This window comes from Saimiri boliviensis, chromosome 2 (assembly GCF_048565385.1).
Source record: "Saimiri boliviensis isolate mSaiBol1 chromosome 2, mSaiBol1.pri, whole genome shotgun sequence".
Taxonomy (NCBI): domain Eukaryota; kingdom Metazoa; phylum Chordata; class Mammalia; order Primates; family Cebidae; genus Saimiri; species Saimiri boliviensis.
Genome location: NC_133450.1, coordinates 195,449,647 through 195,465,150, shown reverse-complemented (window position 1 = coordinate 195,465,150; position 15,504 = coordinate 195,449,647). Strand labels below are relative to the sequence as shown.

At 35.1% G+C, this 15,504-nt stretch overlaps 1 non-coding gene across 1 annotated transcript; it reads right to left on the bottom strand.

Annotated features, from left to right (window-relative positions):
- Positions 1 to 14,626: 14,626 nt before the first annotated feature.
- On the bottom strand, positions 14,627 to 14,733 carry LOC120366453 (U6 spliceosomal RNA). Its single transcript, XR_005581116.1, has one exon. It is a non-coding gene; the product is annotated as a U6 spliceosomal RNA (small nuclear RNA).
- Between the last annotated feature and the right edge of the window lie 771 nt (positions 14,734 to 15,504).

Sequence of the window (15,504 nt, the reverse complement as noted above, 5' to 3'; positions counted from 1 at the left end):
AAATTAGTTATTTTCACTAATATTTCCCTTTAGTGCAGACTTTACTTTAATAATCAGCTGGAAGATGCTTTCAATATGGCTTCTCAATGATCCCCATCCATTTAAGATTTCAATCAGGCAGTTACTGTCTGGTAATAAAATGACATTTTATATTATAATGATGGGCCTTTCAAAGAGCTCTCATCAATGATTGAGTTGATGCTCAGTAATGAGCTGATCTGTATTCAACATACTGTGCTTAGTTTAATGAACTTAAATTTAATTTTTGCCAGAGCTGAGAGCTTTAAATCAAGGCCATGCCATTGTATCCTGGCAACAAAAGTTCTCAACACTATTCTTTAGTATTTTGAAGATTTATTCTAGGGTGGGAACTTGGAGATTATTTCTGACTTTTTGTAAACTTGATATTTTTTAAATCACTGTTTAAATTACCAAGTCTTTACCCAACTAATAACAAGACTTGACTTTACAGTCTGGAAACTGACTAGAGGAGATAAAACACATTGTCTCCAAATATCTAGATTTATGAAAGAAGTCTTCTGGAACATTATGTCATATGCTGGGATTTTAAAAAAAATGTTTTCTCTATACAAAAATATAAAAGATACTGGTAAGGCTGTGAAGAAACGGGGATGCTTTTAAACTGGTGATGGGAATGTAAATTAGTTCAGCCACTGTGGAAATCAATGCAGAGATATCAAAAAAAAACCATAAAAGACAATTATCATTTGATGTAGCAATATCATTATTGGTTACATACCCCAGAGGAAATAAATTGTTCCACAGAAAAGACATACACTTTCATATGTTCATGGCTATACTACTCACAATAATAAAGACATGAATCAACCTAGGTGCCCATCGATGGTGAATTGGATAAAGACAATGCTGTACATATATTACACCATGGAACACTATGCAGCCATGAGAAAGAATAAATTTATGTACTTCACAGCATCATTAATGCAGCTGAAGGGCATTATCCTAAGCAAAGTTATCCTAAGAAAACCAAATAGTGCATATTCAGACTTATAAGTAGGAGCTATATATTGAGCACATATAGACATGAAGAAGGAAAAATAGACACTGGGAGCTACTAGATGTGGGGGGGGGGAAGGTAAGCATAGGCTGATAAACTACCTACCTGTAATGGGTATCATGCTGACTACCTGGGTGATAACAGGATCCATAACTGAAACCCAAACATCACACAACATACCCATTTAACAATCCTGCACGTGTACATCAGGAAACTAAAATAAAAATCGATAGATTCCAACAGCCAAGTCCATTCAAATGTCTGGAAAGCCTTGCCAAAAAGTGTGGGTCCAAACAAGCCCAGACTGTAAGGCTACAATAATTACCTAACTCTTCAATGCTGCAAGAGTGATGAATATGTACAAGCATCAAGGCCATCAAGGGGAACATGACCTCACTAAATGAACTAAATAAGTCACCAGGGACCAGTCCGGGACAGACAGATACAAGATCTTTCAAAAAGAGAGTTCAAAATAGCTGTTTTGAGAAACCATGATGAAATGCAAAATAACAAGAGAATTAATTCAAAATCCTATCAGATAATTTTAACAAAGAGATTGAAATAATTTTGCATATTTTTAAACTGATGTTACCATGAGGCTTGCAAATAATATAACTCATTATTTTAAATTGATGCCAACTTAACACTGATTACAGAAACAAATGATATAATAAACAAAGAGAAAACTAATAAACTATTTTTCAGTAAATTAGAAAACCTAAAACGTAGACAAATTCCTAGACATATACAACCTACCAACATTGTACCATAAAGAAATCCAAAACATATACAGAACAATAACAAGTAATGAGATTGAAGCAATAAGAGAAGTCTCCTCCTGCAAAAACCCAGGACCTAATGGCTTAAATGCTGAATTCTACAAAACATTTAAAGAATAACTAATACCAATCATACATAAACTATTAAAAAAACAGGAAGAGAGAATATTTCCAAACTTATTCTACAAGGCCAGTGTTACTCTGATACAAAACCACACAATGCATCAAAAAGTGAAAACTATACACCAATATTCATGATGAACATTGATACAGAAATCCTCAACAAAATAATACCAAACCAAATTCAACAACACATTTAAAAAAATCATTCATTGTTACCAAGTGGGACTAATGCCAAAGATGCATGGATAATTTAACATATGCAAATCAACCTGATATATCATCTCAACAAACTGAAGAACAAAAACAATAAGATTACTTCAATGAAATGAAATGCTAAACAGTTATTTGATAAAATTCAATATCCCTTTATAAAAATCCTCAACAAATATATACAGAAGGAACATATGTCAACATAATAAAAGCCATATATGGCAGTCCCACCACTAGTATCATATTCAAAAGGGAAGAACTGAAAACCTTTCCTCTAATATCTGGAACAAAACAAGATGTCCACCTTCACAACTATTATTCGACAGAGTCCTGAAAGTTCTAGGTAGGGCGATAAGACAAGGGAATTAAATAAAGAGCAACCAAATTGGAAAGAAAAAATTCAACTTAGGCTTTTTTGCAGATTACATAATCTTATGTTTGAATAACCCTAATGGCTCCAAGAAAAAACTATTTTAATTGATAAACAAATTCAATAAGATCGCAAAATAAAAGATCAGTCACATTTCTATATACCAACAGCAAACAATCTGCAAAATAAATCTAGAAAGAAACCCCATTTACAATAGGTACAAATAAGATTTCAACCATTATAGAGGACAGTGTAGTGATTCTCAAGGATCTAGAAATAGAAATTCCAGTTGACCCAACAATTCCATTACTGAGTATATACCCAAAGGATTATAAATTGTTCTTTTATGAAGACACATGCACACATATGTTTGTTGCAATGCTTTTTACAATAGCAAAGACCTGGAACCAACCCAAATGTCCATCAGTGATAGACTGGACAAAGAAAATTTGGCACATATACACCATGGAATACTATGCAGCCATAAAATGATGAGTGTGTATCCTTTGGAGGGACATGGATGAATCTAGAAACCATCATTCTCAGCAAACTGAAACAACAACAGAAAATCAAACACCACATGTTTTCACTCATAGGTGGGTGATGAACAATGAGAACACTTGGGCTCAGGGAAGAGAACAACACTCACTGGGGTAAATTGGGGGATGGAGGGGAGGGGAGGGGAGGGGTAGTGGGGGGTGGGGAGGAAGGGGAAGGTTAACACTGGGAGAAATGCCTGATGTAGGTGACATGGGGGATGGAGACAGCAAACCACCATACCATGTATGTACCTATGTAACAATCCTGCAGGATGCAGGATATGCACATGTACCCCAGAGTCCAAAATACAATTTTTTTTAAAATGAAAAAATTAAAAGAGCTCTAGAATAAAAATTATAAATGCTGATGTGAGAAATTGAAAAGGACAAAAAAATGGAAAGATTCCATGTTTATGGATTCAACACAGTCTCTATTAAAATACCAATCACATTCTTCACAGAAATAGAAGAAAACAATACAAAAAAAAAAAAAAAAAAGGACAGAAAGCCAAAGCTATCCTGAATAAAACTGGAGGAATCACAATCACATTACCTGACTTCAAATTACACTACAGAGTTATAGTAACAAAAATAGCATGGTACTGGCATAAAAATAGACACACTGGCCAAAGGAACAGAATAGAGAACCCAGAAACTAATCCATACATTTACTGTGAGTTCATTTTCAACAAAGATGCCAAGAACATACATTGAGGAATAAACATTGTCTTCAATAAATGTTGTTAATTAATAAATGTTGGAAAACTAGATATCCGTAAGGCAGAAGGATGAAACTAACCACTATCTATCACCATATGCAAAAGTCAAACAAGAATGAATTAAATATCTGCATGTAAGACTTCAAACTATAAAACTACTATGAGAAAACACCAGGGAAGTTCTAGGACACTGAAATGGGCAAAGATTTCTTGAGTTATAGCTCACAAACACAGGCAACCAAAGCAAAAATCAACAAATGGGATCACGTCAAGTTGGAAAGCTTTGCATAGCAAAAGAAACAATAACTAAACCTTAAGAAACAACTCTGTGAGAAAATACTTGCAACCCACCTTTCTAACAAGGGATTTATAACCAGTTTAGATAAGGAGCTCAAACTACTCTGCAAGAAAAAACTAATAACTGTTGAAAGATATGAATAGACATTTCTGAAAAAAGACATACAAATGGCAAACAGGTATATGAAAAAGTACTCAACATCACTGATCATCGGAGAAATGTGAATCAAAACTACAATACAATGTCTCACCCCAGTTAAAATGACTTTTATCCAAATGACAAGCAATAACAAATGCTGAAGAGGATGTGGAGAAAAAGGAGACCTCTACACTGTAGGTAATTTAATACAATCACTATGGAGAACAGTTTGGAAGTTCGTCACTAAAGTAAAAATAGAGCTACCATATAATGCAGCAATCCCACTGCTAGAAATATACCAAAAAGAATGGAACTCAGTATATTGAAGAGAGAGATATCTACTTCCCATGTTTATTGCAACACTATTCACAATAAGCAAGATTTGGAAGCAAGCTTGTGCCTATCTGCAGATGAATGGGTAAAGAAAATATGGTACATACACACAATGTCATACAACTAACCATAGTAAGATGAGATTCTCTCACTTGTAACAAACAACATGGATGGAACTGGAGACAAACTTGGCATAATGTCCTTATTTATGGGAGTTAAAAAATTAAAGAAATTGAACTCATGGAGATGGAGAGTAGAAGGAAGGTTACCAGAGGCTGGGAAGGTTAATAGCAGGATGTGAGGAAGGTGGAGATACTTAATGAGTACAAAAAATATAGTTAGATAGAATGAAAAATATCTTGTATTTGGTAGTACAACAGGGTGACAACAGTCAACAATAATTTATGCTACATTTTAAAATCACTAAAAGTATAATTAGATTGCATTTAACCCAAAGAAAGGATAAATGCTTGAGGTAATGGATACTTTATTTACTCTTATGTAATTATTACACAGTGTATGCCTGTATCAAACTATTTTATGTATCCCATAATATATACACCTAATATACACCCATAGAAATTAAAATGGTTTTAAAATTATAATTCAGTTTTTTAAAAAACATTTTTTCTAAATTATTTTAATACAACAGTATTTTCCTGATGACATTCACTAGACAAGAAAATTATACAACTTAAACAGTTAAGAGGTGTTTGGGAAGATTTGCATTGTATTTCCCAGCTATATCTATCTATCTATCCATCTATCTATGTATCTATCAATCATCTATCTAGCTCTCTAGCTAGCTATCATTGAGCTAGCTATCATCTATCTTTGTTTATTTATCTCTATAGAGATGTTTCTATATACATGTATTTGTAACTATAATTTCAACAAGATCTTCCTTCTTACCTCTTTTTTCATTACTCTAACATGCCTCCAAGGCAACAAATAATAAAGAGGAGAGAGAATGATTTAAAGATTTCTACTATTTCTACATATTTTCTTTATATTACAGGATGTAATAAGAACTTCAGCAATAGTATTTAAATTATTCATCAAGAAAGGAAATAGCTTACCTGTCTTTTCAAAACTTTCACTTGGTTGTGTTCTCTTAGTGTTCATATGAATACATGACTTTTAAAAATTATTTTAGTATAAATATAATTTTAATGTTATTTTTAAGTTTTTGCTTTTTGGTCTATTTTGTGTTTCAATATCACCTCAGTATGAGTATATTTTATTTGTCATGCAATATTCCATTTAAAATATTTTCTTATTGATCTTAACTTGCACCCACTTGGCATATATAATTGTATGACAGTGAAAAAGTGGCAACCAGGTATCTTTCAATAAGCATCTTTATGTGCAGATTCAATTTTTGTTTTGGAGTATTTTAAATACTCTTTTAGAATTTTTTTTTTTTGAGATAAATCTTGCTCTGTCACCAGGTGCCAGGCTGGAGTGCAGTGGTGCCATCTTGGCTCACTGCAACCTCTACCACCTGGGTTCAAGTAATTCTCCTGCCTCAGCCTCCCGAGTAGCTGGGACTACAGGCACATGCCACCATGGCCAGCTAACATTTGTATTTTTTTTTAGTAGAGATGGGGTTTCACCATGTTGGCCAGGATGGTCTCAATCTCTTGACCTCATGATCCACCCGCCTTGGCCTCCCAGAGTGCTGGGATTACAGGTGTGAGCCGCCGCGCCCGGCCTAGAATTTTTTACTATAAAACAAGTGGCATGATACTTAACACAACAGTCTAATCCATTTGGTAACATGGGAAATTTGAACCTATTTTTTGCCATTTACGTTTAACTCTAGATGCATATTTTATCAATTATTTTCTGAGTATTTTCAGAAGGATTAGCCTTTTCAAAGAAAATAATGTTTATTTAGATCTTGTAGCAATTCTTAAGAGAACTGCTATATTTCAATGCATGAGTTCCTATTAACCAATCTTTTGGATTAAATAATCTAATTTCACGGTAACTATATCTACTAATCCAATGACTTAAACACAGCCTTATTTCTCCAAGATAATGAGCATTTAATAAGAATCCTGAAATAAAAATATATTCTCATTTCTTTTGTCACTTGGGGAGAAACATTGGAATAACTAAGAGATTTAATTATGAAAAATGACTTCTGTGAAACATCAGCCACTACTTTTCATGAAGATAATGTGACATTTTAAAAGCAACCCAATATATAGGTTACAGAATCAAGGATCCCAAAGGAAAAATTATGATAATCAAGTACACTAATTTTTTTAAATGGAATTCAGTTATCTTCCTTCCAATTAACATGGGAACTACTGTACGGTATGGAGTCAAGTCATAAATCACATCAATATTAAAGAAGGCCTTTGTCATCTACTGAACTGAATATAATTTTGGGGTTAAAGGAATTATAACTCTGTCAACAGAGTTCACAATAATGAGGTGCAAAATCCTGAAATATTTTGCTCTACTTGATCAATATAGATAGTTTTTCATGATCATTCATGAAGGTGATGATCACTCATCAAAGATGATGCTGGACTCAAATGAATAATTTCCCTTTCCATCATTATAAATTCACTGAATAATTGTAATATTTCCTTCACCTGAAGCTTGATAAATCCATCCACGTTCCAGATATCTGCATAGACTTTTCAAGCTTGATTTCTATTTTCAAAGCTATTAAACATAAACTTTTAACAGCCATTAAGATTAGAGCTAGTGTTACCTCCCACACTGCTGGCTGAAATTTAACACCTGCCATAGGACTTAAAATTTTGGCATAAGTATGAAAACTACTTTCTATGTAATTACAGAATGAAAACTTTACTGTAAAAGCTAAACTAAAGTAGCTAATCAAGCTACAGTACATGTCAGTAATTAGCTTAAATTTTAGTGCTTCCAGAAATAAATAGCAGATTATAGTGGCACACATTTGGCATTGTGTATGTCCTCTTTACCTCTAAAATGAACCCCAAACGAGTCATACCTGCTTTTTCCAATCAGGAACCAGCCTGCTACTACAAGATGAGTAGGTAGGTGATCATTCTTCAGTAGGTAGACCTTGTGATTCACCTTAAAAAAAAATAACCCTGGGTCCTCCCCATGGTGTTGTGTGTAAGAATGAAAGCAAGAGATGCTTTGGTGCTTAGATTTTCACTTTGAATCTTCAAAGAATATTTGAGCTATCACAGACGTGTTTTCACTTTTGGATCAAAAGTCTACAAGCCCACAGTCCCAAACTATGAATGTTCTGAGTCACTTCCTCATAAAGAAAGGGAAATAGAATCAAGGCTAGTATCAGTGAGAACAAAATAGACATCATCCTATAGCTTAGATAACAAACTCTTCCATTTCTTTAATTTTTTTTTCATCTGTCTTTCCCTCTTTGCCCTTTTAAATTTTTGTTTTGTTTGGTTTTGTTTTGTTGAGATGGTCTTGCTCTGTTGCCCAGGCTGGAGTGCAACGGTGTGATCTCGGCTCACTGCAACCTCTGCCTCTCTGGTTGAAACAATTAGCCTGTCTCAGCCTCCAAAGTAGCTGGGACTACAGGCGTGTACCACCACACTCAGCTAATTTTGGTATTTTTAGTAGAGATGGGAGTTTTACCATGTTGGACAGGCTGGTTTTAAACTCCTGGTCTCAAGTAATCCACCCACCTCAGCCTCCCAAGGAGCTGGGATTCCGGGTTTGAGGCTCTGCACCAGGCCTCCCTTTTGAATTATTCCTAATGTCTGGATTCACGCTGTGATTGCACTGCTCTTTAGTCAATCGCACAATTCCTCTATACCTTAGTTTTCCCATCTGGAAAGGGTCCATAATAAATATATTGACTTTGCAAATTGTCGTGAGTTAATATATGCAAATAACTTAAAATAGTGTCTAGCACATATCATTCCACATAACTGATATGATTATTGTTACATAGCATTTTCAGGAAAATTCCATTTGTGGCTTTCCTTTTATTTAGCTCTGGAGAGCATAATAAGAATCAACTTATGGAAGACTTTCTAAGATGAAAGGATTTCTAGTCCCTGAAATGCTGATCATGAAGGTACTTTTGGAAGAAATATTACTTTAAAAGGGTGCTTTCTCCTAAGTACAAATCCATTGCTGGCCTGAGGTGAAAAAAAATTGCAGAAATAGCATTTTCACAGCCAAAGAAGACGTGACTTAGTAAATCACTAATTTCGTTCTCTCAGAACATCCTAGCGGTATAGGCATTATATTAAACCTACATCAAAATGTATCTATTTAATGAGCGAGATCAAACATCTTAATTTTCAGATTGCTTTTTGACAGGATATTTACTTGAACCACAACCTACTATAGAGGTTTTAAACCAGTGTTCCTGCTCCTCTGTTGTTCCACAGTCCTCTTAAAGGTGAACTATCAATTTATTATTTTTTTTTTACCAATTTACAAAATACTGGAGATGATATGAGAATAAAAAATTGTGTGTGAGTGTAAGAGTGTGTGTGTGTGTGTGTGTCTGTGTGTGTGTGTGTGTGTGTGTGTGTGATGGAAATATCAGGCACAGAGCAGAGGAGGAGGGTATAATTAGTTGGTAGTAAGAGTTGTAAGTGCGCTGAAACACTAAGTCTGTTGCAAAACCGTTTTTTTAAGAGCAGGCAGGAACATTACCTTGTGAATATATAAGGGCAGTTAACAGTTCTGCTCAAATGCAATATGGTGCTAAAAGGCCACAGAGTGGGTCGTAAGTAAACAGAGATGCTTTCAAAGACAATGTGAAACACTGTTTTACTGTGGTTGTTATCTCTTGGCAATTATGCTGACATGTTTTAATGTTGCTTTGAGTTCTTTCTAAAATCCCATCAAAAATGAGAAGCAATGCTCCAGTGTTCAAAGAGCTCCGCCAACATCAAAGGGTCAAGAATCCTGGCTACAGCAGGAAACAAACACACACATGTGTTTGCATATGCACACTCATTAAACTTTGAGTCAGATTTGTCTTCAAACTGAAACAACTGGATTTGTGTACTCAGGCATGGCACTAGATCTCTGTAAGCTGAAGCATGATGATCAGTAAGATATACAGATACCTCCCAGATAGCAAGATCTTTTGAGATAAAATAAATGAGACATTGCATGTAAAAGAGGTTTGTAGACAGCACATAAATTTAAAAAGAAAAGATTCCCAAAGATATTAAAACAGAACTCTGCAAGAGTGAGATATAAAATGGATTTTTATGAAAGAAGACATGGACACATAGAGGGGAACAACATACACTAGGGCCTTTTGGAGTGTGGAGAGTGAGAGGAGGGAGAGAATCAAGAAAAACAATGGGTACTAGACTACATATCTGGGTGATGAATTAATCTATATACCAAGTTTGCCTATGTTACAAACCCGTACTTGTACCCCGGAACTTATTATGAAAGTTAAAAAAAAATGTTCAGAGTATAAGGTTTTAATGGTAAAGAGTGGGCATTAGGGTCTGTTCAGTCGTCATGTTCAAAGCAAACAGGGAGCAGTCAAGGAAGCCAAATATTTGGGGTTACATGAGTTTCAGTTTTATCAAAAGCTGACTGCCAATAGGTCCAGCCCATGAGCTATTGCAGAGTGGGTAAAAGCTCCAGATAAGAATGGGTACCCTGACTAAAGGACAATTGTTCCATGTCCTCTCTGGGGAGGTACAACCAACTACATCAAAATAGATAATTGACCAATCTTCTATTTAAAATATAATTTTCTAAACGGAATAGGCAAACAAAAATTTCCTAAACTAGAATAGGCAATGGATTATTTAAATGAACTTCGACAGCATTTATGGCCTATATCAATGCCAGCTATTTTTTTTTAATCGATGTTTACTCTCTTTCTAAAGGTACCCATTAGTATGTATACAAACAGGTCTAAGGGAAAAAGTTATGTTGCTTTACTGCTGCTTTCCTAATGAAAATGTAAGCACTTTACAAAGAAAATAATTTCTACATACATGAGAGCAGAAAGTTAAAACCCACAAAGAAAAAATATAGCACTGATAAAGTTTTTGTATTTTTCTCTTTCACCTGGTTATTCTAAACCACTCTCGGTAGAGATGAAAATGTTGAAAAACCTAAACTTGTGTCATTTTCTGAACGATGTCTTGTAAAGTGATCCTGATAATTTAAGTTTTATGTCTCTATAGTTTGGGATGTTAAAAGTAAAACTTCAGCCGAATTAAATTTAGAGGAGTTTAATTGAGCAATGAAGGATTTGCGAATTGGGTAGCCTCCTGAGCCAGAATAGGCTCTGAGACACCACTCAGCCATGTGGTAGAAGATGATCTATGGAAAGAAGAAGGAAAGTGATGTACAGAAAACGGAAGTGAGATACAGAAACAGTTGGATTTGTTATGGGTTGATGTTTCTTATTTGAAAACAGTTTGAACAGTTGACTACATTTGATTGGCCAAAACTTGGTGATTGGCAAAAGTGTAGGCTACAGGTCTGGTTACACCTTGACTTGTTATAATTCATTATACAGAGAAATCTTTAGGCCTAACTTAAATAAGGAGGTAGTTTTAGGCTAAACTTGATTAACAATTTTCCCCCTTTCAGTCATCTTCTCAATTTTGAGAGATCGACCAAAACTTTGGACATTTATGTTACTATCACTATCATAAATGTACTTACTTGGTCTTGAAACCCACTGGGAAATAGCAAAATAGTGCGTTTTGAAAGGTGGGAGTAAGAATTTTAGATTTTTTTAAGGGCTAAAATAGAGGGTACCTCTTTATGCTGCACTGTTCTGTTTATAGGAGAAAAAAACAAACCCTGGTCTTCTCTAGGATCTATTTGTTTCTTTGAAGTCCTAGTTTGATTATGTCACATTTAGCATGAGTGACTCCATTTTGATTTGTTCTGGTCTGTTAAGACTTAGTGCATGAGCTAGGTCTCCCATAATTTTGTTTAAAATTTCCCTTCTTTTGTCAGGATCTCACTTAGGTGAGAGTGTGACCAAAACACAGGACCTTGAGGCAACTCTCAGTTAGCATCATTTTGGGTTTCCAGTCTCAGCATATTATTCATAGGTTATGGTGTCCTCGTGGTCACACATTTCTGCCAGTTCTTGTCATTCCAGTTGAGGAGATACCACTTGACATTCTAGAGATGGCTACATGCAAACATTTAAAACTTTTGAGAGAATCCAGTGTGCCAGGAAAACTATTATGACTATCAGGAGAACACCAAGAGTTTGGAGTATGCTTCTTACCCAGGGTCCCCATAAACTAAACCACCTAAAATTAAAGGAATCAAAGAATGAGCTAAAGAGTCCATTCACTTAACTCAGAAATCTTTTTGTTTATCTTCTATAACTGAACATCTACAATCTACATTTGATGTATTTCCCATAGGCCACAAGTGCCAGCAGCTGCTCAGATACATCTCTGTTTATCTACCATGTAATCCAGAGCAATTCTGTTTCACAAGATAATTTAAAGTCTATTGTGTAAATACAGCCTTTACAGTAGAATCTGCAATAGAGCCTATTATGAGGGATACATTTCTAATCACTGACGTTTTTTTACTCCAAACCATGAAAGAAAAGGACCTAACAAATGATGCCTTTCTAGAAGAGTGAAGGCATCCTGGAAATCTTCTCTTTAACCCATGATGTGGGTTAAGATGAGTAAACCCATGTTCTGTTTCTTTTTGTTGTTGTTTCTGTTGTTCTTATTATACTTTAAGTTCTGGGGTACATGTGCAGAGTGTACAGGGTTGTTACTTAGGTATACATATGCTATAGTGGTTTTATGCACCCATCAACCCATCATCTACATTAGGTATTTCTCCTAATGCTATCCCCCACCCAGCCCCCAAGCCCTGACAGGCCCTGGTGTGTGATGTTCCCCTCCCTATGTCAATGTGTTCTCATTGTTCAACTCCCACTTATGAGTGAGAGCATGCAGTGTTTGCTTTTTTTTGTTCTTGTGTGTCAGTTTGCTAAGAATGATGGTTTCCAGCTTCATCCATGCCCCTGTAAAGGACATCAATGCACCGATTTGTATAGCTGCATAGTATTCCATTTTGTATATGTGCCAAATTCTCTTTATCCAGTCTATCATTGATGAGCATTTGGGTTGTTCAAGTCTTTGCTTTGTGAATAGCGCTTCAGTAAACATATGTGTGCATGTGTCTTTGTAATAGAATGATTTATAAACCGTTGGGTATACGCCCAGTAATGGGATTGCAGGATCAAATGGTATTTCTAGTTTTAGATCCTTGAGGAGCCACCACACTGTCTTTCACAATGGTTGAACTTATTTATACTCCCACCAATGGTGTAAAAGCATTCCTATTTATCCACACTCTCTCCAGAATCTGTTGTCTCCTGAATTTTTGATAATCCCCATTTTAACTGGTGTGAGATGGTATCTCTTTGCAATTTTGATTTGCATTTCTCTAATGACCAGTGATGATAAAGAAGCTTTTTTTTCATATGTTTGTTGGATACATAAATGTCTTCTTTTGAAAAGTATCTGTTCATATCCTTTGCCCACTTTTTGATGGGGTTGTTTTCTTGTAAATTTGTTTAAGTTTTTTGTAGATTCTGGATATTAGCCCTTTGTCAGATTGGGATTGCAAACAATCATTAATCTTCATGAGAATGCAAATGCAAAAATACACAGTAAGCTATCACCTCACACTTATTAGGATGGCTACTATCAAAAAGATAAAAGATCCGTGTTGATAAGGATATGGAAAAAAGAAAATCTTTGTATTAATATACTGTTGGTGGGAATGTAAATCAGTATAGCCATTACTAAATAAAACCACTGTACTAATTATCAGGGCAATGCAAATCAAAACTACAATGTGATACCACATTACTCCTGTAAGAGTGGCCATAATAAAAAAAATAATAGATGTTGGCATGAATGTGGTGAAAAGGGAACACTTTTACCCTGCTTGTAGGGATGTAAACGAATACAGTACTGTGGAAAACTGTGTGGTGATTCCTTAAAGAACTAAAAGTAGACTTAACATTTGATCAAGCCATTTCACTACTAGGTGGAATACAGTACTGTGGAAAACTGTGTGGTGATTCCTTAAAGAACTAAAAGTAGACTTAACATTTGATCAAGCCATTTCACTACTAGGTGGAAAAGAAGTCATTATACAAAACATACTTGCACATTCATGTTTCTAGCAGTACAATTTGCAATTGCAAAAATATGGAACCAGCCCAAATGCCCATCAGTCAATGAGTAAAGAAAATGTGACATATATATATATATATATATATATATATATATATATATATATATGTAATACACACACACACACACTCAGAGACACACATCATGGAATACTACTCAGCCATGAAAAGGAATAAAATAATGACATTAGCAGCAACCTGGATTGAAATGGAGACCACTATTGTAAGTGAAGTGACTTCGGAATGAAAAATCAAACATCCTATGTTCTCACTCATAAACAAAGGCGTAAGAATGATACAATGGACTTTGGGTACTCAGGAGAAACACTGAGAGGGGATATGAGGACTACAAGACTATACACTGGGTACAGCATACACTGCTCAGGTGATGGGTGCACCAAAGTCTCAGAAATCGCCACTGAAGAACTTATTCATGTGACTGTTACAGGTAGTCAGGCATAAGTGGGATAACAGAGGGCTCCCCACCCCAACACCTACCAGGAGTGTCTGGTGATTGGGTGACAGTTTGACAATTATCACATTGCCTCTCTACAAGTGGTAATTCTGGCAGCCAGTGCCTGGAAGAGGAAAAAAAGACCTATTTTGTTCCCCTAAAACCTGTTGAAATAAAAAATAAAAAGTAAAAAAAGAAATTACAGTATGGAAGTTTTTCAAACAATTTAAAATAGAAGTACCATATGATCCAGCAATCTCACTTCTGGTTATATATTCCAAAAAAAATGAAAGTCGGGATCTATAGGAGATATCTGCATTCCCATGTTTATTGCAACATTATTCACAATGACCAAGATAAGGACACAACCTAAGGGCTTATCTGTCAACAGATGGATGGATGAAGAAAACGTGATAAGCGTAGATTTTAAAATTTTTTAAATGATTTTTTTAAAAAGAAATATAAAATGCTTCACGAATTAGAGTGTCATTCTCGCTCAGGAGCCACGCTAATCTTCTCTGTATTGTTCTAATTTTCATATATGTGCTGCCAAAGCAAGCACTATATATGTGTGGGTGTGGGTGCGTGGGCGTGTGTATACAAATACCATGAAAATACGTAATTATTCAGCCTTAAAACGAAGACGTTTTATCACTATTTGCAAACTTAGTTTGCAAATGGATGAACCTTGAAGACATTATGCTAAGTAAAAATATGCCAGAAACAAGAAGACACATTCTACAAGATCTCATTTTTATGTATAATCTAAAAACCACAAAGTTAAGCTCATAGCAACAGAGAACAGAGTGATAGTTACCAGGGGCTGGGCTTGAGGAAAGGGAAGATATTGGTAAAAGATTGCAATCCTTTAATTATAAGATGAATAAGTACTAGAGACTTAATGAACAGCATGTTAACTGTAGTTAATAATAATGTATTGGGTATGTAAAATTTGCTGAGAGTAGGCCTCAAGTGTTGTCACTAAACACACACATAAAATGGATATTTTATCAGGATTGCGGTTCTTTAAGGGTGACTCTTCCTTTACTCAGACACAAATATCTTCCAGCACATTGTCCATCAATCTTCTCATTTTAAATAAAACAAAAGCCAAAAATCTTTGATAGTCTATTCAAAGAAATGGGAGCAAAATGAGAAAAACTAATGATTTCACAGTTGCTATATAAAGTTATTAGTCATCTGTCAATACTTTGAGACATGGCTGCTGTATTAGTCTGTTCTCATGCCGCTAATAAAGACATACCTGAGACTGGGTAATTTATAAAGGAAAGGGGTTTAATTGACTCACAATTCAGCATGACTGGGGTGGCCT